Here is a 24,443-nt window from a genome sequence, read left to right as displayed (position 1 = left end):
CAGGTTAAGTGCCCTGCATCCATCTTCCCATTAGAATTGCCCTTGTTGGACATTCCCAGACCTTGGTATTGGTGAAATACAGAATTTGAGCAGCAAATCCGGCTCCCTGCACCAAGGGGGGGGGGAAGGGATGTTCTTCCTGTCACTTACTCCTTTATAATACCACAGAGAAAGATTTTTCAAAAGCCAAACCATCCCCGCACCACCCTCAGTCAGCCAATGAACAGGGAAAAGGTTACAGACAGCAGAGACCTTAGAAACAGTTAAGTCACAACAAGCCCACCTCACAAAGTGGTCGAATAGTTAAAACAATACCCTGCTAATCTTTCATCATCCTTGGGGGCAGAAGCTGAGGAAGCCCCCGAAGGTGTGGGGGCCACAGGCTCCCAAGCTGTGGCCCCACCCCTTCCCCCTGAGCCCTCCTCCTCCCCCCCCCAAGATCCCAACCCCACATCGCTCCATCTCCCCGAGACCCTGCCCTCTGCTTGCTCCTCTCCACTCTCTCATGCAGTCCCTTGCCCTTAGGGCCAGTAAAGAGTTGGAGAGCATAGTTTCCCCAACCTTTAAAAGTTGGGTGCCAGGCCCCACTTCCTCCCCCACCCATTCCAGCATCTCTGCTTCTGGGACTATTTTATTCCCCCCCATCTCTCTGAACCAACCATTTCCGTCCTTCAGCTCAGTGTCAGTCCCACACTCTTTGCTTCCTACACAGAAAGATCCACACACAGACCTTGCAAGGAAAACCTCCCCAAGGAGTCAGAAGCACCTGAAGTGCTGGAAAATCGAGGAAAACTGACAGTGGGACCCAGAGAGGTTCCCCAGCAGATGAAGGGGATCCCCTGCTGTCCAGGGTCACCAATTGTAGGGAAGAACCAACTGGGTTTGCTTTTGGGAAGCTGCCAGGAATCAGATCTAAAATCATTATTCAGTCTGAGATATAGTAACAGCATCCACAACCCCAGTGTCACAGCTCTTGAAATGGCTTGGTCCTTATATTTTACCAGCCACAGAACTAAAGGGATTTGAAATAAATCCCTGTTCAGAGTCAATGAGGAGTGAGGGAACTTGGGGCTTTTCATTTCTTAGCCTCTGGCACCATCACATGGCCCTTGCAGTTTACTCTTTATAACAGTGGTCACCACCCATCAACTGCGATCGACTGGTCGATCCTGGAGCCTCAGCCAGTCGATCCCGATCTCTGAGCCACTAAAAGTCCGGCTGGCTGCTGGCACATCTCTATGGTCTGTGGGAAAAGGGGGGGGGGAGAGGCAGCTCCATGTGCTGCCCCTGCCCCTAGAACTGTCCCTGCAACACTTAGCCTCAGCCTGGAGCCCCCTCCTGCACCCAAATTCCCCCCCAGAGCCTACACCCCTCACCCTTCCTACACCCCAACACTTTGCCCAGGTCCGGAGCCCCCTCCGGCACTCAAATAATGATTTTAGATCTGATTCCCCAGAGCCTACACCCCTCACCCCTCCTACACCCCAACACTCAGCCTCAGCCCAGAGCCCCCTCCTGCACCAAAATGCTCCCCCAGAGCCTGTACCCCTCACTGCCTCCCGCACCCCAAAACTCTGCCCCAGACAAGCAGGCTGCTAGAGAGCAGCTTTGGTAAGAGCACATCAGTCTCTAGGTGTCTCTGTGGCGCAATGGGTCAGCGTGTTCAGCTGTTAACCGAAAGGCTGGTGGTTCGAGCCCACCCAGAGACAGCGATAAGCCTGTGCTACTTTCTTGCTCCTCAAGACCTGCTAGGAGCCTCAAAGGTCCCTTTTTGCCACCTCAAAACCGTCCCTCTTGGCCTCAGTGGTTTCAGCTGGTGGCCCTCAGAGTGCGCTGGATGCGACAAAGAATCCCATCTCCCAGCAGCCATGCCAGGGGCTTGGGCTTAATCCTCACGGCCGAGCACAAAACCTTCAGCCGGGAACGTTTCGCTCTCTTCCTGCCAAGTGGTCTCTGCTTCCTGCAACCTTTCCCCCAAGTTCATTGGCTGGCTGGGCAAGAGAGGGTCTGTACTACTGAAAAAGACCAAGTGCCAGGGACAAAACACTCCAATCCCGCCTGGTGCAGGGAGCTGGGTTTGCTCTTCAAATTCTGTCGTTCGTAAATGTCCAGGTCTGGGAATGTCCCACAGAAGCATTTCTAATGGGCAGCTGGCTGCAGAACAGTTAAACTGCACAGAGCTCCTGTGGAGGACAGATGGGAATTAGAAACATTTTGAGGATCGTTTGGGAAATTAGCCTTTGCTGACAAGGTTTGTCTCTGTTCCTATTTCACCTTCCGGTGTTATGCAGAGGGATCTTTGGCATATTTTTGCAAGCTTAATAACTATCTCCGAACTTCAAACTTCAAAATTGGTGTCATCTGATTTTTGCATCGCCCTGTGAAAAAACAACGGACACGTGGGGCTTTCTACAGGGTGTCATGATGCTAAAGTTGGGGAATTCAATCGCTGTACTCGTGTGTGTGGGGTGTTTCTCCACAGCTGACTCAGAGCTTCCAGCCTCGGGCTGCCCCTGCCTCACTGCCAGGCACACCGGGCTGTTAGCTGCACCCACTGTCCTTGCCAGGGGTCCCTGCTGAACCCTGCGGGTGACTCTGCAGGTGGAGAAGGTGCTGTGTAGCGATGTAGAGCAGGTGCAGGAAGGAGCCGGGGTCACTATTCAAATTCTGAATTGCACAATTTTCCAAAGTTGGGAATGTCCAAAACCAATTCTATCGGGAAGGGGAATGCAGAGCAGTTACACTGGAGGGGCCCAGACGTCCAATGGGGGTGGCGAGGAAATTAATAAAGGGAAGATCATTACCAAAATTAGTCGTCACTGACAAGATTTGTCTCTGTTCTTATCTCACGTTATGGTGTTATTTAGAGGAATTGGTATATATTTTTACTATGTTAATTAAACCCATAAGTTTATTTAATCAAGCCAAAAACTTTGTGTCACTTATTTTTTCTCTGTCCTAGCAGGAATGAATTGAATTTTGTGATGTTCTGGAAACTGCAGAGAGATTAACTGTGGGAAATTTACAGGTTTCAGAGTAACAGCCGTGTTAGTCTGTATTCGCAAAAAGAAAAGGAGTACTTGTGGCACCTTAGAGACTAACCAATTTATTTGAGCATGAGCTTTCGTGAGCTACAGCTCACTTCATCGGGTTCCGAAAGCCCATGCTCAAATAAATTGGTTAGTCTCTAAGGTGCCACAAGTCCTCCTTTTCTTTTTTTTTGTGGGAAATTCAGTCTCCGTGTTTATGAGCTGATGTTTTCCTCTCACAGTTCAGTGCCTGCATAGAAATCCTAAGGGGGATCTAAGTGCTGGTGTATGCTGGGCAATTAACTGGCAGAGCTATGTCTCTCAGGGTGTGAAAAATCCACACTCCCAAACCAATAGAGTTAAGCTGACCTAAGCACTGGTTAGATAGAGCTAAATAGAAGGAAAAATTGTTCTGTGAATATAACTTATTACAGCGATGGGAAAACCCCTCCACTCACTGTAGCAACTTTCTACGCCAAAGTGCTATCGCAGTGTCACAGCAGTGTTTTAAGTATAGACAGACTAAGAGTGAGACCAGATCTGGCTCCAGTTCGCATGCTGCGGCACTAAGATTGCAATAATCATAACACTTTTGTCCTTCCGTAGTTGGCAGGATTTGAACCTGCGCGGGGCGACCCCAATGGATTTCAAGTCCATCGCCTTAACCACTCGGCCACAACTACGTGATGTATGGCTATTTCACTACACTATGATTCAGTTCTCACAGAATTGTCACTTCAAATTGCTCAGATCCACTTCCCCTGCAGACATTGCTGTAGATCATTGTTCATTCCCCACACTGACAATTCAGACAGTCCCTTTCCTAGTCAAATCTCCAGCACGTCATTCCAATAGCAGGGGTCAGGATTTCTCTGGGGCATGGACATTTTTCAGGGGGTTGGTGCATGAACTCAGCCTTGCATTCCATCCTTGATGTTTCATGGACTAACAAGAGCAGCATAAAGAAAGAGCCAAGCCAATATCTCCCTGTCAGGGATGCAGGTGGCCACATCCCCTCTGTCTGACCATTGCCATTGCAGGAGAGAAGGGTTCACTGGAGTTGAATGCCCTGTCTCAGACAGGACACATCGGGAAGTTTTGCTGTTCATGGATCTGTGCAAAGGAAATTGTGTCTCTGTCTTTTCCCCAGTGACTCCTACATCCCACCCCCAACATCTTCTGGTTGAACGAGGATGGGTCATTCAGAAAGTCATTGTGTTTGGATGTAAAGGTGTGAAATGATGGTAAAATTGACCGTTCTTCCTAGTTTAAATTCTGTAACTTCTACATTGGACAATAATACTCAGCTCTTCACTGGCTACGAATGAAAACCAGGTCTGCCGTATGAGAGACAATAATTCTACCGGAAACCACAAATTTTCAAACTATAAAAAAGTGACCTCTCCATTGTAGGCCACACTCACTGCTGGGGACCGACACCGGGATAGGGCTGACACTCAGAGGAGCTCTGTGCTTCTGGTCTCCATGGAATTATTTGGACATTAAACCTATCGGGATGAAGAGGTTCGAGTTACCTGTGCCCTGTTCCTTTAAGGCATTGGAGCAATGCTGGGGAGATTGAAGGGCACGGAGCTGGGGAGCAGTGTGTGCTCCAAGGAAAGTTGTTGTGCTCTGGTGACACAGGGCGGGTGTGGGGATCTTGTAAGCCGTGGGGTTTGTGTAGAGATAAAGTTCACTAACCCCCAGGTTCAAAGCCGTTCCTGCTCTGGGCTATACAGGGCAGTCTTTATTGAGAGTGTAGCTCACTGGTTGAATAGTTGCCTGCAGGGCAATGGGTTCCTAGTTCAAATCCAAGCACTTCCCTTTAAAAACTTTTTCAAATGAAAATCGATTTCCAGACCCATCTCCAGTGTGTTCAGGAGTTTTCTGAATGGGGATGCTTGAAATGAATGAAAACACTCAGCAGTTCCCCTTGAGAATGTAGAAAACCCAGCAGAGCAGTCCAGCAGCTGAAATCCACTCCAGTTCTCACGTCTCCAAGAGGGACACTCTGTATTTGGGGCATGTGCAACACCTCTGGGATGATGACAGGTGAAAAAATGCTGGATTCAATGACAGCTGAGACCACAGGAGGGGAAGGTGAATGGCAGCACCACTCAGGGTCATAACACTCAGACCCAGGGCTTCACTGTCACTACCCCTGTGTTTGTCCTCATTTATATCTTAAGAAACACACCCTTCCCTCTCTCCCACACACTGTCACACCCACCTTTTCCCCTGGAGCCCACCCCAACCCTGCCCTACCCCTCTCCCACACACATGCCATGGGACACAGCCTCTCCGTGACTCACCCAGGTCGGGACTTGCCTCTGCATTGCCCTAACAAGGGACCAATGAGCCTACAAATAGAAAAGACTTCCCTTCCCTTCTTCAGAGTCTCGTTAACCTCACCCAGGAGAAGTTCCAGCACCGGGTGGCTCAAAGCACCAACCTTCCCCTCAGCAGCGGAAGGTGGGAACCAGCTTGATCACACGGAAGGAGGCTCCCCACCTCTGCAGCTGCTGTCCTGCAGTCTTTCATATGGATTTGTTTTAGGTAATGTAACCCCCTCGCCCCAAATCCATCCATGGAACAATGAGACCGGGGACTAACTGTGGGCTCCAGTGGTGCAATCGGTAAGCACGCATTACTGATAGAGCAGTGCTCTGTAGGGTGATGTTTAGGTTAGTTCAAACCTCACCGGGAGCACCAGCTTTCTTCAAGCAGGTGGCTTCTGCCAATCATTTTGCCCTGCGGAAAATACAATTCCAGCCCAGCAGACACCGAGGTCCCTTCCTTTACCGAGTGCAGGGTAGATTTCACACATCTACAAGGCTCTGCTCTCCATCAGCCACCTGTGTCGGGAGGGGTCAAGCCAAGCCCAGAGCTCTGCCCATCCTGTGATTCTTGATCCCCTGACTCCTGCTTGGGGGGTCTTTCATGTGGGTCCCCACGTCTGTACCCTAGAGTTCAGAGTGGGGTAGGAACCCTGAGAGCTAGACTGGACGCACCTGGAGCTCACGTCCTAGCTTTTATGATGCCCAACCCCCAACTCATTCCCAGGGTTCTAGCTGAAGCCAGAGCATTGCCCTGAGAGGCCAAGAATAGGTTTCAGTCCTGAAGAAAGCAGGACTTTCAGCACAAAGGGAAAACTGCACAAGCCCAACTGCGAAGGGACTTGAGCCCTCAATTGCCTGATCGGAAGTCAGATGCCTTATCCATTAGGCCACATGAGAAAAGCCTTTCCAAGCACTTCTTTGGAAAAGGTGGATACTGTGTTTCTCTGGTCAGCTACTGAGGGGGCAGAGACTCTCTGGGCACAAGAAGTCGAGTTCCCAGTGAGACGTGAGACTTAATTCTATGGAGCCAGGTGCAGGACTTTGGCAGGAAGGCTTAGGCATGGGGGATTGGGGAGCAGCAGGCGGGTCGGCTGTCTAGGTGCAGAGATTTATTGACCCTGAGGTGCAGGAGGGAGGAAGAGGAGGAAGAATTGGCAGTGGCCGTGGAGAAAAAGAGGATGGGGAGAGGATCTCAGCAAGCCTGGCCAGCTCAGTCCACAGAGCATCAGGCTTTTAATGGGCGGGACCAGGGTTCAAGCCCCTGTCCAGGCAACTCAGCTCTTGTGTACCAGGAGCCAAATCATTCCTGGTGGTGTCCAGAGCCATGTGTGGGAAAGGGAGGCTGAGACTTGTGCACCCTGCTCTGTGGCAGGGATCCTGGTAGCTCAGACTCAGGTGTTGGATCATATTAAAGAAGTTCTGTATTAAAATCACAAATGAGTTTGATTCCCCAGAGTTTAAGTTCCAGGGTATTGCTGATTAAGAGGTCTCTTGGTTCTTGGTGCTGTTTCTCTCCCTCTCTGTGTGAAAGTTGCAAGCTGCTAATTGTGTGAGTACATTCTAAGACAGAGTCTATTCTCAAAGCAATCCTGGCCCGCCCCGGCTGATGGAGCGCAGAGCCCCGCGACTCAATGGCAGGTCGAGTTGGGGCCGCGTAACCCACCCTCCCCGTGCTCCAGGGCTGGGGAGGCTGGGGCTGCGCAGCCCACTCTGGGGCTGGGAGAAAGCTTGGGGGCATGAGCCTGGGGCGGGAGCTGGCAGCTGTGGTGGGGGGGGCTCTGGGCTCCAGCGGGGTTTGTGGAAAGGGCAGGGCCTCATGCAGAAGGGGTGGGGTGGTGGTTTAGTCTCCCCCAGATGGCGGTTCACATCCCGCACACGGTGTTGCAATGGAAGAGGCTGCCCACTCTGCACTTGTAGCGAGGTTCCCCCACTACGTGGCCGTGCAGAGGCTTCAGGAGACAGGCGGGTGACAGCAGGGGAAGGGGCGACGCGGGAGGGTGACAGCTAGGGAAGGGGTGAAGCATCAGACAGGCAGGTGATGGCAGGGGAAGGGGCAACATGGGAGACAGGTGGGTGATTGCAGGGGGAGGGGTGACATGGGAGACAGGTGGGTGATTGCAGGGGGAGGGGTGACATGGGAGACAGGTGGGTGATTGCAGGGGGAGGGGTGACATGGGAGACAGGTGGGTGATTGCAGGGGGAGGGGTGACATGGGAGACAGGTGGGTGATTGCAGGGGGAGGGGTGACATGGGAGACAGGCGGGTGGTGGCAGGGAAAGGGGCGATGTGGGAGATGAGAGGCTGATGGCAGGGGAAGGGGTGCTGCGGGAGACAGAGTGGCGACAACAGGGGAAGGGGCAACGCAGGAGACGGGCGGGTGATGGCAGGGGAGGGGGCGACGTGGGAGACGGCCGGGTGATGGTGGGGGAAGGGGCGAAATGGGAGACAGGTCGGCAACGGCAGGGGAAGAGGTGACGCAGGAGATGGGTGGGCGATGGCAGCGGAAGGGGCGACATGGGAGACGGGCGGGGGATGGCAGGGGAAGGGGCGACGCGGGAGACGGGCGGGGGATGGCAGGGGAAGGGGCGATGCGGGAGACGGGCGGGGGATGGCAGGGGATGGGGCGATGCGGGAGACGGGCGGGCGATGGCAGGGCAAGGGGCGACGCGGGAGACGGGCAGGCGACGGCAGGGGATGGGGCGATGCGGGAGACGGGCGGGGGATGGCAGGGGATGGGGCGATGCGGGAGACGGGCGGGGGATGGCAGGGCAAGGGGCGACGCGGGAGACGGGCGGGAGACGGGCGGGCGATGGCAGGGGATGGGGCGATGCGGGAGACGGGCGGGGGATGGCAGGGGATGGGGCGATGCGGGAGACGGGCGGGGGATGGCAGGGCAAGGGGCGACGCGGGAGACGGGCGGGAGACGGGCAGGCGACAGCAGGGAAAGGGGTGACGCGGGAGCCCCAGCAGCAGGGAAATGACAGGGCCGTGGAGTGGCAGTGACGCAGAGGGAACAGGGCAGACTGAGAGCCAGTTGAGGGAGTGGCAGCAGCAGAAGCTGAGGTGTCGCTCGATGCCTTCCCCTCCCTCCCTCCCCCACCACTGGGGTTTGCTGACCACGGGGAGTGGGGGTTGGGGGAAGGAGCACGGAGTAGGGGGGGTCTGTTAAAGGAACATTGGAAGGGACTGTCACACCGCTCGGGGAGAAACTGAGGCAAAGGACACTGCCCAGCGTACTCTGGGGTGGGAGTTTTGCTTATGATGTACATTTGAATTTGTGATTGTAGATTTAACTATAATTAATCGACAGCCCTCATTTTTACTATATTAATTAAACCCATAACTTTATTTACTCAAGCCTAAGAATTAGTGTCACTTAATGTTTCTCTGTCCTAGCAAGAATGAACTGGATTTTGTGACTTTCTGGAAAATACAGTGAGATTAAATGTGGGGAATTCAGTCTCTGTGTCTGTGAGTTGATGTTTTCCTCTCACGGTTCATTGCACGCACTGAAATGCTCAGAGAGATTTAAGGGCTGATGTACTCTGGACACTTAACGGGCAGAGCTACGTCTCTCCGGGTGTGAGAAATCCACCCTCCTAACCGATGTCGTTCAGCTGACCGAAGCCCTGGCGTGGATAGCGCCAGGTGGATGGAAGAATTCTTCTGTCAACCTGGCTACTACAGCGATGGGGAAACGCCTCCGATCACCGTAGCAACTGTCTACTCCAACGTCCTACAGCCATGTTTTAAGTGCAGACAGCCTACGGGCAGGTCTACACTACGGGGCTCAGTCGACCTAAGTTACGTAACTCCAGCTACGTGAATAATGTAGCTGGAGTTGATGTAGCTTAGATCGACTTATTGCGGTGTCTGCTCCATGCTGTGTCGACGGGAAAGTTTCTCTTATCACTTACCTTATGCTTCTCCTTCCGGTGGCATACCGAAGTCGACGGGAGAGCAGTCAGGAGTCAATTTAACAGGACTTCGGTAGACCCACTAAATCGACTGCCCCCCCGCCCCGGTGGATTGATCGTCACGCATCGATCCACTGGCACGTAGAGACAAGCCCTAAGAGTGAGACCAGCTCTGGGTCCCGTAGGCACTGTGGATGCTCAGACACTGACCCTGTAACAATGAGATCACGCTAACGCTTCCATAGTCGGCAGGATTCGAACCTGCGCAGGGGGACCCGAGTGGATTTCTAGTCCATCGCCTTAACTGACTTTTCAGTTTTTCTCACTACGTTATAGTTCTGTACTCTGCGAGTTCTCACTTCCCGTTGTTTGCCCAGACCGGCTCCCCCAGCACACTCACTACTGTGTCATTCTGCATCTGTGTCCAGGCTGAAAAGCGAGAATTTCTGCCCATTTCCCGTCTGACTGGAGCACGATGAGAGTGTGTTTGTGTTAATGCCATTGCTGTAGACTGTTCATTTCCAACTTGGACCATTCACACAGTCCCTTTCCCATTCAAATCTCCAGCCACTCAGGGATTCCAATAGCAGGGGTCAAGGTTTCTCTGGGGCACTGAAATGTCTCAGGGCGCTGGTGCGTGAACTCAGCCTTGCGTTCCAGCCTTATTGTTTCACGGACTAACAGCAGCAGCAGGAAGAAAGAGCCGAGCGTTCCTGCTCCATACAGAGGAGTTTGATTTTGCTGCTTTCAATCCTTGGGCTCCACTGGGAGAAGGAACAATTCAGGTGTCATTGAACTGAAGGTGGGAGATGATTTCCTGACAGGGACGGCTGTCTCCTATTAAAGGTGTTTATCTGGTACCATGTAGCAGGCAGGCCTTGTTCCCAGGTCTCTCTGAGGAAATAAAGTTTCTGTGCAAAATACCACAACTTGTAACGGAGAGGAGGGAAAGGCGATGGGACCAGGACATAAGGGATGAAACATAACATGGTTCTTTCATGTGCATTAACTCTGAAAAGGGATTGATCTCCACTCCATTGTATTTGAAGGGATGTTTAGTTTTACCCTGGGTAAAATACAAGGCTGGCTTGTACCCTGGGTAAAATACAAGGCCCCCCCGACTGCCGCCAGTGCTGCCCTTAGCTGCAGGCTGATTTTTCTGGGGAGGGGACGTGGAATTGACTCGTTTGCTGCTGAGAAGTGAGTCAGGCCAGTTCTCTGGGCACCAGAACTTCCAGCATCTGCCCAGTCCAACCCAGGCTGCTGCCCTGCCCCAGCCACTGCCCCAGTGAGGCCCTGCATTTTGAATGTAGAGCAGCATACCTCAAATTCGGGGATTTTTCTACAGCCAGGACAGCCTCCTGGGCAGAGATGCAGGTGGGGGGAAAGCAGCAGCCTCTCCCTGCAACGTCCAGCTGTTGCTCCTGGATGCACGGCCTTGGTGTTTGCTGGCGCTACCAGCAGGGGATCGGCGTCATGTACCTCCCAGCCCCTTGGGCTCCAGGCAGCGCATCTGCAGACATGTGGGGCTGGGGGTGTTCTTGACAGGGTAGGAAACTTCAACTCCGCAGTCAGCTGCTGAGTTCCCAACTCACCTACCAGGGGGCTGAGAGGCTCTGGGGGAAGACTTTGGGCTCCAGCTTGCCAGGGCTCCAGGAGTGGGCTTGGGCTGTTTATAACAGGCAGCTCAAGAATGGCATCAGATGAGCAGACTATTGCTTTAACTACTAGGCCACCTTGCCCAATGAACGGCCTCTTATTTCCTTGTTTCTTAGGTCTCTGCTTCCTGCAACCTTTTCCCCAAGTTCATTGGCTGGCTGGGCAAAGGGAGGGTCTGTACTATTAAAAAAGACCAAGTGCCAGGGACAAAACACTCCAATCCCGCCTGGTGCGGGAAGCTGGATTTGCTCTTCAAATTCTGTCGTTCCTAAATGTCCAGGTCTGGGAATGTCCCACAAAAGCATTTCTAGTGGACAGCTGGCTGCAGAACAGTGAAACTGCACAGAGCTCCTGTGGAGGACAGATGAGAATTAGAAACATTTTGAGGATCGTTTGGGAAATTAGCCTTTGCTGACAAGGTTTGTTTCTGTTCCTATATCACCTTCCGGTGTTATGCAGAGGGATCTTTGGCTTATTTTTGCGAGCTTAATAACTATGTCCGAAACTTTATTTACTCAAACCGGCACTGGTGGGATAAGGAACAATTCAGGCTGTCACTGAACTGAAGGCGGGAGATCATTTTTTGACTGGGAGAGGGACACCTCCTCTTAAAGGTGTTTGTCTGGCTGGCAGCCCTGGTTCTCCAGGTCTCTCCTGAGGGAAGAAAGTTTCTATGCAAAATACCAAAACTTTTAAGGGAGAGGAGGGAAAGGTGATGGCCGCACGATGGGGCCAGCATGAACCACAACGTGGTGCTTTCACGTGGGACGACTCTGAACATTGACTGATCTCCACTCCTTGGATTTGAAGATATGTTTACTTTTGGACTTGGTGAACTGAAAGGCTGAAGCAATTATATCCGGGGTCTCAAACTCCCAGCCTCCGGGACATTTGCGGCCCGCAAGCCTCCCCAGTGTGGCCCGCAGGGCTCCAGCAGTTTTGGAGCTGGGTCTCACCCTTGGCCCCACCTGGTGCCCCCAGACGCTCTCCCTCCCCACTCCAAGGGCCCCGGCAGCGCAGCGGAGCTGAGTGGCATCTTCCTGCTCACTCCAGTGGCTACCGGCCCCTCCCTGTGGCCCCGGGGCGGGGGGGGGGGCTGAGCCTCCATGTGCTGCCCCTCCCTGAGTGCCTCTGCGGCCAATGGGACATTGTGAGGGTGGTGCCTGGGGGAACAGGGGGCAGATGCCCGCCCTGCCTTGGAGCTCCAGGTAAGTGCTGCACCTCCGACCCCCTCCCAGATCCTGCATTCCCACCCCACATACCCCCCTCCCACCCCAACTCTCTCCAGAGCCTGTACCACATCCCCACAGGCCCCAAACTCCCTCCCAGAGCGTGCACCCCCCCTCCCCACATACTCCTTCCCTCCTTCCATTCCTCAAGGCCCTCCCACAGCCTGCACACCCTTCTTCCGCAGCCCCCAGCCTCCAAACTCCCTCTCAGAGCCTGAACACCCTCCCCCTCCTCCTGCACCCCCACCTCCTGCCCCAGTTCAGAGCCTCCACCCAGGACCCAAACGCCGTCCCAGAGCCTGCACCCCAGATCCCCTCCCCGACCCAAACTCCCTCCCAGAACCCAACCTCTCACTCCTGTTGCACCCAAATTCCCTCCCAGAACCTGCACGCCATTCATCTACCCCAGACCTCTTCTCCCACCCAAACTCCCTCCCAGAGCTTTAGGAAGGTGGGGGCAGAGTTTTTTGGGGGGTGGAGTTTTGGGGAGCAGGTTCTGGGCAGCATGAGTGACTTTATTGGCCAACTGGGAGAATTTGAGGATTGACACTGGCCCTAAGGTAAAGTGAGTTTGAGACCCTGCTTTAAGGGATTGGAGCAATGCTGGGGAGATGGAAGGGCACAGAGCTGGGGAGCAGTGTGTGCTCCAAGGAAAGTTGTTGTTGTGCTCTGGTGACACAGAGTGGGTGTGGTGATTTTGTAAGCTGTGGGGTTTGTAGAAAGATAAAGTACACTAACCCCCAGGTTAAAAACTGTTCCTGCTCCAGGAATCCTTTGTTGACAGTGTAGCTCACTGGTTGAATAGCTGTCAACAGGGCAATGGGTTCCTAGTTAGAATCCAAATGCTTCTCTTTAAAAACTTTTTCAAATGAAAATCAATTTCCAGACCCATCTCCAGTGTGTTCAGGAGTTTTCTGAATGGGGATGCTTGAAATGAATGAAAACATTCAGCATTTGCCTGGCGAATGTAGAAAACCCAGCAGAGCTGTCCAGCAGCTGAAATCCGCTCCAGTCCTCTCGTCTCCAAGAGGGACACTCTGTATTTGGGGCATGTGCGACACCTCTGGGACAATGACAGGTGAAAAATGCTGGATTCCAATGAAAGCTGAGACCACAGGAGGGGAAGGTGAATGGCAGCACCGCACAAGGTCATAACACTCAGACCCGGGGCTTCACTGTCACTACCCCTGTGTTTGCCCTCATTTATATCCTAAGAAACACACCCTTCCTCCTTCCCCACACACTGTCACACCCAATCTTTTCCCCTGGAGCCCACCCCAACCCTGCCCTACCCCTCTCCCACACACACACCATGGGACACAGCCTCTCCGTGACTCACCCAGGTCGGGACTTGCCTCTGCATTGCCCCAACAGGAGACCAGTGAGCCTACAAATAGAAAAGACTTCCCTTCCCTTCTTCAGAGTCTCGTTAACCTCACCCAGGAGAAGTTCCAGCACCAGGTGGCTCAAAGCACCAACCTTCCCCTCAGCAGCGGAAGGTGGGAACCAGCTCGATCACACGGAAGGAGGCTCCCCACCTCTGCTGCTGCCATCCTGCAGCATTTAATATGGATTTGTTTTAGATAATGCAACCCCCTCATCCATACATACATCCATGGAACAAGGAGACAAGCCCCTAACTAGGGGTTCCACTGGTGCAATGGGTTAGCACATAGTACTTATAGAGCAGTCCTGTCTGGAATAGTGCTGAGGTTGTGAATTCAAACCTCACCTGGAGCGCTGGTTTTCTTTAAGCAAATGGCTTCTGCCAATCATTTTGCCCTGTGGAAAATATAATCCCAGCTCAGAAGATACAGAGGTCCCTCCCTTTACCGAGTGCAGGGCAGATTTCACACATCTACAATGCTCTGTTATCCACCAGCCACCTGTGTCAGGAGGGGTGAAGCAGAGCCCAGCGCATGGCTCGTTCTGTGATTCTTCACCCCCCTGACCCTCCTCAATCTTTGCTCCCCAAACCATGTTTGGGAACACCCTTTTGGCTATGAGACTAAAACACTGCCTGTGTGTGTGGTTTTTGTTTATACCTGTATGGGCCTGTGCAGTGTGTGATTTTCTCTTTCTCTCTGTGTGTTTGTCTCTCTGTTTGTATGTTCATGTGCATCCGATGAAGTGAGCTGTAGCTCATGAAAGCTTATGCTCAAATAAATTGGTTAGTATCTAAGGTGCCACAAGTACTCATTTTATTTTTGCGAATACAGACTAACACGGCTCTGAACTCTGAAACCTGTAACTTTTCAAAATATCCACAGCTTTGCCAATTTTCACCAGGAATTTTTCTCCATCAACCAATTCTCACTTGTTCCCTACCACTTGGTGACCATTGTCCCAGGGCACTGTCACTCTCAGGGTCCTGATTTCCCATTGACCCTTCCCCCTTCTATTGGGACTGGGAACTAGCCAACCAAAAAACCCCACAAAGTTTTAATAAAGGGTCAACAGTCCCCTTACACAAGCCAGCTCCGTGAGGGTCACTGATGACCAGAGAAGGCAGCAGAAACTGGTCCCATGGTGTAATGGTCAGCACTCAGGACTCTGAATCCTGCAATCTGAGTTCAAATCTCAGTGGGACCTCGTGGTAAATCCCTGGAGCTCAAAGTACTCCTGTCTCTGACTGTGCAAGAGCAAGTTGCTGATTTTTTTTATTGTTCTCAAGATCCAAGGGTTTGGGTCTGTGGTCACCTATGCAAGTTGGTGAGGATTTTTATCAAACCTTCCCCAGGAAAGGGCAGTTAAGATTTGGGAGGATTTTGGGGAGAAAGACGTTTCCAAAAGAACTCTTTCCCAATAACCGGTGTTAGACTTTTGGTGGTGGCAGCGAAAGTCCAAGGGCAAAAGGCAAAATAGTTTATACCTTGGGGAAGTTTTAACCTAAGCTGGTAAAAGTAAGCTTAGGAGGTTTTCATGCAGGTCCCCACATCTGTACCCTAGCATTCAGAGTGGGGAAGGAACCTTGACAAGCGTCAATCTCAATTACAAGCAAGCGAAAGTGTCAACTCAGAGAGAGTATCCAGAGTAGCATCCGTGTTAGTCTGTATCTGCAAAAAGAACAGGAGTACTTGTGGCACCTTAGAGACTAACAAATTTATTTGAGCATAAGCTTTCATGAGCTACAGCTCTCTGCATCGGATGAAGTGAGCTGTAGCTCATGAAAGCTTATGCTCAAATAAATTTGTTAGTCTTTAAGGTGCCACAGGTCCTCCTTTTCTTTTTTCAGAGAGAGTAGTGTCAATTGAGCGGTTTGTGTTGTAAGGTGTCCATGTCAATTACAAAGCATCGCTTAGAGTTAATTAATGGCTTACAAGGTACTTAGAGTCAATTGACAGTTTGCAAGCTTTAACACGGACACTGTCAGCAGCTAAGGAGAGCTGCAAATCAATATTGCAGAATTACAATTATTTCAAATAGTGGAATTACAAATATTATAAACAGAATTACAAATATATAAAATATGCCAACAGCCTGGCCCTGGCACTCCTTTCTTCAGGTGCCACGTGGGAAAGAGGAAAAGTGTGGCAGCAAGTACAAACTTGTGGGCATCAGGTGAAGCAGCGAGAATCCCAACCGCCAGGTCAAACCACAGGACTGCAGGCATCAGTACCCAGTTCCAGAGCCCCTACCCATTGCAGCTATCCACCCAAAGACCTGGCTCCAGTGGCCACGAGTCACCCAGTAGGAGGTAAACAACTTGCTCTTGCACAGTCAGAGACAGGAGTACTTTGAGCTCCAGGGATTTACCACGAGGTCCCACTGAGATTTGAACTCAGATTGCAGGATTCAGAGTCCTGAGTGCTGACCATTACACCATGGGACCAGTTTCTGCTGCCTTCTCTGGTCATCAGTGACCCTCACGGAGCTGGCTTGTGTAAGGGGACTGTTGACCCTTTATTAAAACTTTGTGGGGTTTTTTGGTTGGCTAGTTCCCAGTCCCAATAGAAGGGGGAAGGGTCAATGGGAAATCAGGACCCTGAGAGTGACAGTGCCCTGGGGCAATGGTCACCAAGTGGTAGGGAACAAGTGAGAATTGGTTGATGGAGAAAAATTCCTGGTGAAAATTGGCAAAGCTGTGGATATTTTGAAAAGTTACAGTGAATTTACACATGAAGATACAAACAGAGAGACAAACACACAGAGAGAAAGAGAAAATCCCACACTGCACAGGCCCACACAGACATAAACAAAAACCACACACACACACACACACACAGAGCCATACACACATAAGGGAAAGCCACTCAAACATACAAAGAACAAATCCACACCAAAAAAACAAAACACAAAAACCACACACGAAAAGAATATTAAGCAAAAACCAACATGCATGCAAAAATCATACACACACGCACACAAAACTGGGCAAGGCATCCACAAAAACCACCCAGGACCCACATGCACATCAACACGACAGACACAAAACATACCAATATACAGAAGTCAGGCAGGGTTTGAGTCTCACAGCCAGGAGGGTGTGCACACAGGTGATTTGGGGAGCAAAGATTGAAGGGGAGTCAGGGGGTGAAGAATCACAGGATGGGCAGCGCTCTGGGCTCTGCTTGACCCCTCCTGACACAGGCGGCTGGTGGAGAGCGGAGCCTTGTAGATGTGTGAATCTGCCCTGCACTCGGTAAAGGAAGGGACCTCGGTGTCTGCTGGGCTGCAATTGTATTTTCCGCAGGGCAAAATGATTGGCAGAAGCCAACTGCTTACAGAAAACCAGTACTCTAGCTGGGGTTTGAACTCACAACTGCAGCATGGCTCTATAAGTCCTGTGCACTAACCCATTGCACCACTGGAGCCCATGTTTAGGGGCTTGTCTCTTTAGCTCATAGATGGATGGGTTGGCGGGGGTTGCATTACTAAAACAAATCCATAGGAAAGGCTGCAGAGCAGCAGCAACAGAGCTGGGGAGCCTCCTTCTGTGTGATCGAGCTGGTTCCCACCTTCCGCTGCTGAGGGGAAGGTTGGTGCTTTGAGCCCACCCGGTGCTGGAACTTCTCCTGGGTGAGGTTAACGAGACTCTGAAGAAGCGAAGGGAAGAATTTCTATTCCGGCTGATCTTCATCTGTCTCCTGTGGCCCTTCAGGCTCTCTGCTCCCCTGTTGGGGGGATGCAGAGGCAAGTCCCGACCTGGGTGAGTCACGGAGAGGCTGTGTACCATGGTGTGTGTGTGGGAGAGGGGTAGGACAGGGTTGGGGTGGGCTCCAGGGGAAAAGGTTGGGTATAACAGTGTGTGGGGGAGGGGGAAGGGTGTTCTTCTTAGGATATAAATGAGGGCAAACACAGGGGTAGTGACAGTGAAGCCCCGGGTCTGAGTGTTATGACCCTGTGCGGTGCTGCCATTCACCTTCCCCTCCTGTGGTCTCAGCTATCATTGAATCCAGCATTTTTCACCTGTCATCGTCCCAGAGGCGTCGCACATGCCCTAAATACAGAGTGTCCCTCTTGGAGACGCGAGGACTGGAGCGGATTTCAGCTGCTGGACAGCTCTGCTGGGTTTTCTACATTCGCAAGGGGAACTGCTGAGTGTTTTCATTCATTTGAAGCATCCCCATTCAGCGGACTCCTGAACACACTGGAGATGGGTCTGGAAATCAATTTTCATTCGAAAAAATTTTTAAAGGGAAGCACTTGGATTTGAAGTAGTAACCCATTGCCCTGCAGGCAACTATTCAACCAGTGAGCTACACTCTCAGCAAAGACTGCCCTGTATAGCCCAGAGCAGGAACAGCATTGAACCTGGGGGTCAGTAAACTTTATCTGTATACAAACACCATGGCTTACAAAGTCCCCACACCCGCCTGTCTCCCACGTCGCCCCTTCCCCTGCCGTCGCCCGCCTGTCTCCCATGTTGCCCCTTCCCTTGCCATCACCCGCCGTCTCCCACATCGCCCTTTTCCCTGCTGTCTCCTGTGTCGCCCCTTCCCCTCCCGTCGCCCGCCTGTCTCCTGCATTGACACTCCCCCTGCCATCACCCGCCTGTCTCCTGTGTCGCCCCTTCCCCTGCCATTGCCCAACAGTCTCCTGCCTCGCCCCTTCCCCTGCTGTTGCCTGCCTGTCTCCTGTGTCACCCCTTCCATCACCCTCCTATCTCCCACGTCGCCCCTTCCCCTGCCGTCACCCACCTGTCTCCTGCAGCCTCTGCATGGCCACGTAATGGGGGAACCTCACTACAACTGCATAGTGGGCAGCCTCTTTCATTGCAACACCAGGGGTGGGGCATGAACCACCATCTGGGGGAGACTAACCTCTTGCCCCGCCCCTACCACCTGAGGCCCCGCCCCTTCCACAAACCCCGCTGGAGCCCATAGCCGCCCCCCCCACTGCAGCAGCCAGCGTCCGCCAGAGGCTTGTGCCCCCAGGCTTTTTCCCAGCTCTAGAGTGGCCTGCACGGCCCCAGCCGCCGCAGCCCCGGAGCACCGGGAGGGCGGGTTACGCAGCTCTGACTCGACCTGCCATTGAGTCACGGGGCTCTGAGCTCCATCAGCCTGGGTGAGCCAGGCTGCGGCCGGGACCCAGGCCTGGGCAGCATGGCCGTGCTTCCCTGATGAGGCATAAGACAGGCCAAGGGCTGTGTGCATCCAACAGGGAAGTGGGATGGAGGCGTCTTCAAGCCGGCGTGTCTTGTCTGTTTCTCCCTTGCCGCTTGAGTGGAGGTGGGAAGGGAGCAAAACATGCCAGGTTCAAGGTTTTTTCACTCTGCCATGAGGATTGAGCCCAAGCCCCTGGTATGGCTGCGGGGAGATGGGATTCTGGGTCTTATCCAGCGCACTCTGCGGGACACCAGCTGAAACCACTGAGGCCAAGAGGGGCAGTTTTCAGGTGGCAAAAGGGAAACTTTGAGGCTCCCAGCAGGTTTTGAGGAGCAAAGAAGTAGCACAGGGTTAGCACCATCCCTGGGTGGGCTCGAACCACCAGCCTTTCGGTTAACAGCCGAACACTCTGACCCCTTGCGCCACAGAGACACCTAGAGACTGATGTGCTGTTACCAAAGCTGGTGCCTAGCAGCGTGCATGTGTGGGGCAGAGTGTTGGGGTGCGGGAGGCAGTGAGGGGTGCAGGCTCTGGGAGGGAGCTTGGTGCAGGAGGGGGCTCCGGGCTGGGCAGGGTGTTGGGGTGTAGGAGGAGCTGTGGGGTGTAGGCTCTGGGGGGGGAATTTGGGTGCAGGAGGGGTTCCGTACCGGGGCTGAGTGTTGGGGTGCAGGGTCTGGAGGGAGCCCCGGGCTGTGATTTGGGGTGCAGGTTCCGGCTTGGAGGTGCTTACCACTGGTGGCTCCCAGTCAGGAGCTGGCTGCTGGCACGTCTGTGTGTGCGGCCCCTGGGAGGGAGGGGGGCAGCGGGTCTCCATGCGCTGACCACACCTGCAAGCGCCACCCCTACAGCTGCCATTGGCCGGTTCCAAGCCAATGGGAGCTGCGGGGACAGTTCTGGAGGTGGGGGCAGTGCGTGGAGCTGCCTAACCCCCCACTTTCCCCACGGGCCCCAGAGATGTGCCAGCAGCCAGCCGGGTCTGGGAGGGGCCCGGGGCCAGGGCAGACACGCAGCCTCTGAGCCCCGCTGCGCTGCTGGACTTTTAGAAGCAAAGAGTGTGGGGTTGTCACTGAGCTGAAGGAGGGAAATGGTTAATTGAAAGAGATGGGAGAGGAATAAAATAGTCCCAGAAGCAGAGGTGCTGGAATGCGGGGAAGGGAGTGGGGCCTGGCTCCCAACTGTTAAAGGTTGGGGAGACTATGCCCTCCAACTCTTTACCGGCCCTAAGGACAAGGGACTGCAGGAGAGGGTGGAGAGGAGCAAGCAGGGGCCGGGGTCTTGGGGAGATGGGGCAATGCGGGGTTGGGATCTTGGGGATATGGGGGGGCTCAGGGGGATGGGGTGGGCCACAGTTTGGGTGCCTGTGGCCCTCACACTTTCAGGGGGCTTCCGAAGCTCCTGACCACAAGGATGACAAAAGATTAGCAGGCTACTGTTTTAGGTGCTCAGCGCCCACTGACAGCGAGCTCTCACCCGCACCCCCCACCTGCTAGCCGGCCTGACCCACAACCTCCTCCTCTTCTCCTTCAGCTCCTCCCACCTGCCAGTGATCAGGTGTGTGGGAGGAGGGGGGAGAGGAAGAAATAGGGCGGCATGGCAAAATACTGGACAGGGGTGGGGAGCAGGGCCTGAGATGGAGCAGGGGTCAAGCAAACCCCAGGAACTCTCAAAGTCAGCACCTCTGAGTACAGAAGCCTCCCCTGTGTTATACCAGTAAAATAAAAACCAGCAGGATCTTATTAAAGGGGAAAAGGCAAAATGCCACATTTATTGTGAATACAGAAAGAATCATAGTAAGCAGTTAGTTATAGCTATAACATTCCATTCAATTTTATATTTATTCTCACATTCATTCATACAAACACACACACACACACAGGTTCTGCAAGGTTGTTATTATAGTTACCAGCCTTAGAGTTGCTCATGCCAAGCCACTGGCCAGGTGGCCTGAACATGAGGAGGGAGCAGGGCTTGTCAGATGCTCATCTGATGCTCCTGGAAGTTGATTTGCAGAATCAGACCCCAAAGTTCTCACTTTGTAGAGTCCATTTTTATAGGAATTTCTTCCTATGCCAGTCTATGGGAATTGCTTCATCATGCTGTTGCTGAATCAATCAGCATATGGTACATTCCTGACGGCTCTGTGCTGCCAGATGTTATCTTGTTCTTTGGTTCTCCCATCCTTGAGGCTGTTGGGTGGATTCCAGTCTGCCCTCCAGGGGTCCTCCGGTTGTTTCCACTTGACGCCTTCTTCAGCCGATGGACGCTGGATTCTTAGACTGGCACCTCCCTGATCATTCAGTTATTATCCACACCAAGCATCCATCCACATACATCCTCTATCTCTATTTTAATCACAATTGTTGACAAAGCGAGATGAATACAACAAAAGGGCGGGGAGCCTCTGGGTGCTGTTTCTGTTCTTACAGAGTATTGCTTTGAGTCTCTCTCTGTGTGAGTAGTTGTTGTTACAAAGAATTGCTTTGAGAATAGACTCTGTCTCAGAATGTACTCACACAATTAGCAGCTTGCAACTTTCACACAGAGAGGGAGAGAAACAGTTCCAAAAACCAAGAGACCTCTTAATTAACAATACCCTGGAACTTAAACTATGGGGAATCAAACTCATTTGTGATTTTAATACAGAACTTCTTTAATATGATCCAACACCTGAGTCTGAGCTACCAGGATCCCTGCCACAGAGCAGGGTGCACAAGTCTCAGCCTCCCTTTCCCACACATGGCTCTGGACACCACCAGGAATGATTTGGCTCCTGGCACAAAAGAGCTGAGTTACCTGGACAGGGGCTTGAACCCTGGTCCCGCCCATTAAAAGCCTGATGCTCTGTGGACTGAGCTGGTCAGGCTTGCTGAGATCCTCTCCCCATCCTCTTTTTCTCCACGGCCACTGCCAATTCTTCCTCCTCTTCCTCCCTCCTGCACCTCAGGGTCAATAAATCTCTGCACCTAGACAGCCAGCCCGCCCTCTGCACCCCAATCCCCCATGCCTAAGCCTCCCTGCCAAAGTCCTGCACCTGGCTCCATAGAATTAAGTCTCACATCTCGCTGGGAACTCGACTTCTTGTGCCCAGAGAGTCTCTGCCCCCCTCAGTAGCTGACCTGAGAAACTCAGTGTCAAGGTTCCTTCCCACTCTGAACTCTAGGGTACAGATGTGGGGACCTGCATGAAAACCTCCAAAGCCTACTTTACCTGCTTAGGTTAAAACTTCCCTAAGGAACAAATTATTTGCCCTTGGATTTCCACTGCCACCACCAAACTTTACCTGGGTTCCTGAAAAAATGGAGTTTGGACACGTCTTTCCCTCAAAAATCCTCCCAACCCTTGCACCCCACTTCCTGGGGAAGGTGTGGTAAAAATCCTCACCAATTTGCATAGGTGACCACACACCCAAACCCTTGGATTTTAGAACAATGAAAAAGCATTAAGTTTCCTTACAAGAAGACTTTTAATAGAAGTAAAGGAATCACCTCTGTAAAATCAGGATGGTGAATATCTTACAGGGTAATTAGATTCAAAACACAGAGAATCCCTCTCGGCAAAACCTTAAGTTACAAAAAAGACACACAGACAGAAATAGTCATTCTATTCAGCACAGCTATTTTCTCAGCCATTTAAAGAAATCATAAGCTAACACGTAGCTAGCTAGATTACTAACTAAGTTCTAAGACTCCATTTCTGTTCTGTCTCCGGCAAAAGCATCACACAGACAGACACAGACCCTTTGTTTTTCTCCCTCCTCCCAGTTTTTGAAAATCTTTTGTATCCTGATTGGTCATTTTGGTCAGGTGCCAGCGAGACCAACCCTTCTTAACCCTTTACAGGTGAGAGGATTTTTCCTCTGGCCAGGAGGGATTTTAAAGGGGTTTTACCCTTCCCTTTATATTTATGACAGGCTGATGGCTGCAGTCCCTCAATCACTGCCAAATACGCTGTGGTCGCTGAAAGAGAGGCTTCTGCTGCTGTGTTGGATTTCCTCTTCGCTGGCGAGGGGCCCTCTGGTCTCAGGTCAGACCCAAGGACACTGTGGGACTCACCAACAGGTCCAGTGCTCACCGCTGGGTCAGTTCTCCCCCCATATGGGTGTTTCCTTGCCTGGGTGAATGAGCCCCCAGACTGCTGCTCCCCATCCCCTGGGGTCCCACCACTACCCCGACCCAAAGACAGCTCAGTCCCCACAAGTGCTCCCAAGGTGGGGTGAGAGACTCCTGGTGCTCCACTCCCCAGCTCCACCAATTCCGCACTCTCCTTCACCTGGTCTCCTGACAATTCAGGCCTCAACACTAGCCTGGACCCAAGCCTCCCAGGGACTGGCACGCACAAAAACCTTCTTCCTGGGGGAGGCACAGGCCCACCCCAGGCACTGCAGACACATGCTCTTCCTCCCACTCCACTCGTCTCGCAGATGTTTCACGCTCCTCCAAGTCCCAACCAGCAGCCCCGCCACCTGCACCCCTCTCCAACTGGGGGGGCTGAGCCCCACCCTCCTCCCCACTCCCACGAAGGGAAGCCGAGCGCTGGGTGAAACCTAACGCTGACGGGGCAATTCTTTCAGACTCTCCACGGAGCCCACATCACTCTGCTGTAGGAGGGAGCCCTCAATACGAAGCAAAAGCTCCAAACATTCCCCACACCCTGTCTCAGACAGGCCAGCCAGATCAGCACAGCCACATGAAGGCAGAAAAAGAGGCAAGGAGACAGAGCTTCCACCTCCACCCTGTGAGATGCAGCCATCTGGGAGGAACCTGCTATATGCCCAGAGGCCTTTATTCCTCCAGCCTGTGAGGACAGAGGGGATGTCAGGAAGTTTCCCCTTCAATCCCACACACTAGAGGCCCTTCTTAGGAAAGGCAAAATCCTGAAGAGAAAAGGACATGCAGAAGGATGCAAAAGTGATAGACTTTTATAATCTTGGGAAATAGCTCATTGCCTGACCAGGGACTTGAACCCTGGACCCTCAGATTAAAAGTCTGATGCTCTACCAACTGAGCTAGCCAGGCTCACAAAGAAAAGGAACAAGTTCATGCAGAGGAGAAACTAGTCAAGAAAAAGAGAGCAGGAAACAATAGAGGAAACCTGCTGCTCTCTCTCTATCTCTTCCCAGCCCTAGCCCTGGTCTCCTCCTCCCTCCTGCACCCTGAGGCATTTTGCCAGCACAATGCCCAAGTCAACTCCACCCTCCCCAAACTCTAGAAGGCCCAGCTCATCAACCTGGCCACTCTTACAGCCTCCTCTCCAGCCCTGATCAATAGGGAGGAGGATTGAGTCTCCCTCCCTCAGGCCCACCCTTCAGCATTCCTGGGTAAAGACCAACACCGCCAAAGTGACTTTGGGCCAGCAGGTCAACCAAGCGGGCTGCCTCCTAGGCCTTGCTGCAGCCCGGCTGCAGGACTCAGAGTAAATCCAGCTCACAACCCTCCCTATAGGGCTCCAGGCAAGGCCAGCCTTCTGGATCCAACGTCTCCTCTGGCGTTCAAGTCACAACTGCAAGCAGGCAAAAGACTGGCTCCCACATTTGAAAGAGCAAGACAAAGCCTTGAAACTCCACCTATGCTTAGGTGTGAAGCAACAAGTCCAAAAGTCCCACTGAGATCTGAGCTCAGCTTGCAGTATTCAGCACTCTGACAGCTGACCTTTACGCCATGGGACCCGATGATGTCACAGTCTCTAGACACTTGTGGCCCTCAGCTGGCAGGCTTGAACTCTG

At 52.6% G+C, this 24,443-nt stretch overlaps 6 non-coding genes across 6 annotated transcripts; 2 read left to right on the top strand and 4 right to left on the bottom strand.

Moving 5' to 3' along the window:
* Positions 1-1,635: 1,635 nt before the first annotated feature.
* Positions 1,636-1,709, top strand: TRNAN-GUU (transfer RNA asparagine (anticodon GUU)). The gene has a single exon. It is a non-coding gene; the product is annotated as a tRNA-Asn (tRNA).
* Positions 1,710-3,630: 1,921 nt separating this feature from the next.
* On the bottom strand, positions 3,631-3,712 carry TRNAS-UGA (transfer RNA serine (anticodon UGA)). Its single transcript has one exon. It is a non-coding gene; the product is annotated as a tRNA-Ser (tRNA).
* A 10,981-nt stretch (positions 3,713-14,693) lies between these two features.
* On the top strand, positions 14,694-14,765 carry TRNAQ-CUG (transfer RNA glutamine (anticodon CUG)). The gene has a single exon. It is a non-coding gene; the product is annotated as a tRNA-Gln (tRNA).
* Positions 14,766-15,933: 1,168 nt separating this feature from the next.
* TRNAQ-CUG (transfer RNA glutamine (anticodon CUG)) lies at positions 15,934-16,005 on the bottom strand. Its single transcript has one exon. It is a non-coding gene; the product is annotated as a tRNA-Gln (tRNA).
* Positions 16,006-19,079: 3,074 nt separating this feature from the next.
* On the bottom strand, positions 19,080-19,153 carry TRNAN-GUU (transfer RNA asparagine (anticodon GUU)). The gene has a single exon. It is a non-coding gene; the product is annotated as a tRNA-Asn (tRNA).
* Positions 19,154-23,663: 4,510 nt separating this feature from the next.
* On the bottom strand, positions 23,664-23,736 carry TRNAK-UUU (transfer RNA lysine (anticodon UUU)). The gene has a single exon. It is a non-coding gene; the product is annotated as a tRNA-Lys (tRNA).
* Positions 23,737-24,443: the final 707 nt, after the last annotated feature.

The sequence above is a fragment of the Lepidochelys kempii genome, chromosome 22 (genome assembly GCF_965140265.1).
Source record: "Lepidochelys kempii isolate rLepKem1 chromosome 22, rLepKem1.hap2, whole genome shotgun sequence".
In the NCBI taxonomy this organism is placed as follows: Eukaryota; Metazoa; Chordata; order Testudines; family Cheloniidae; genus Lepidochelys; species Lepidochelys kempii.
This window is presented reverse-complemented; position numbering and strand designations above follow the sequence as displayed.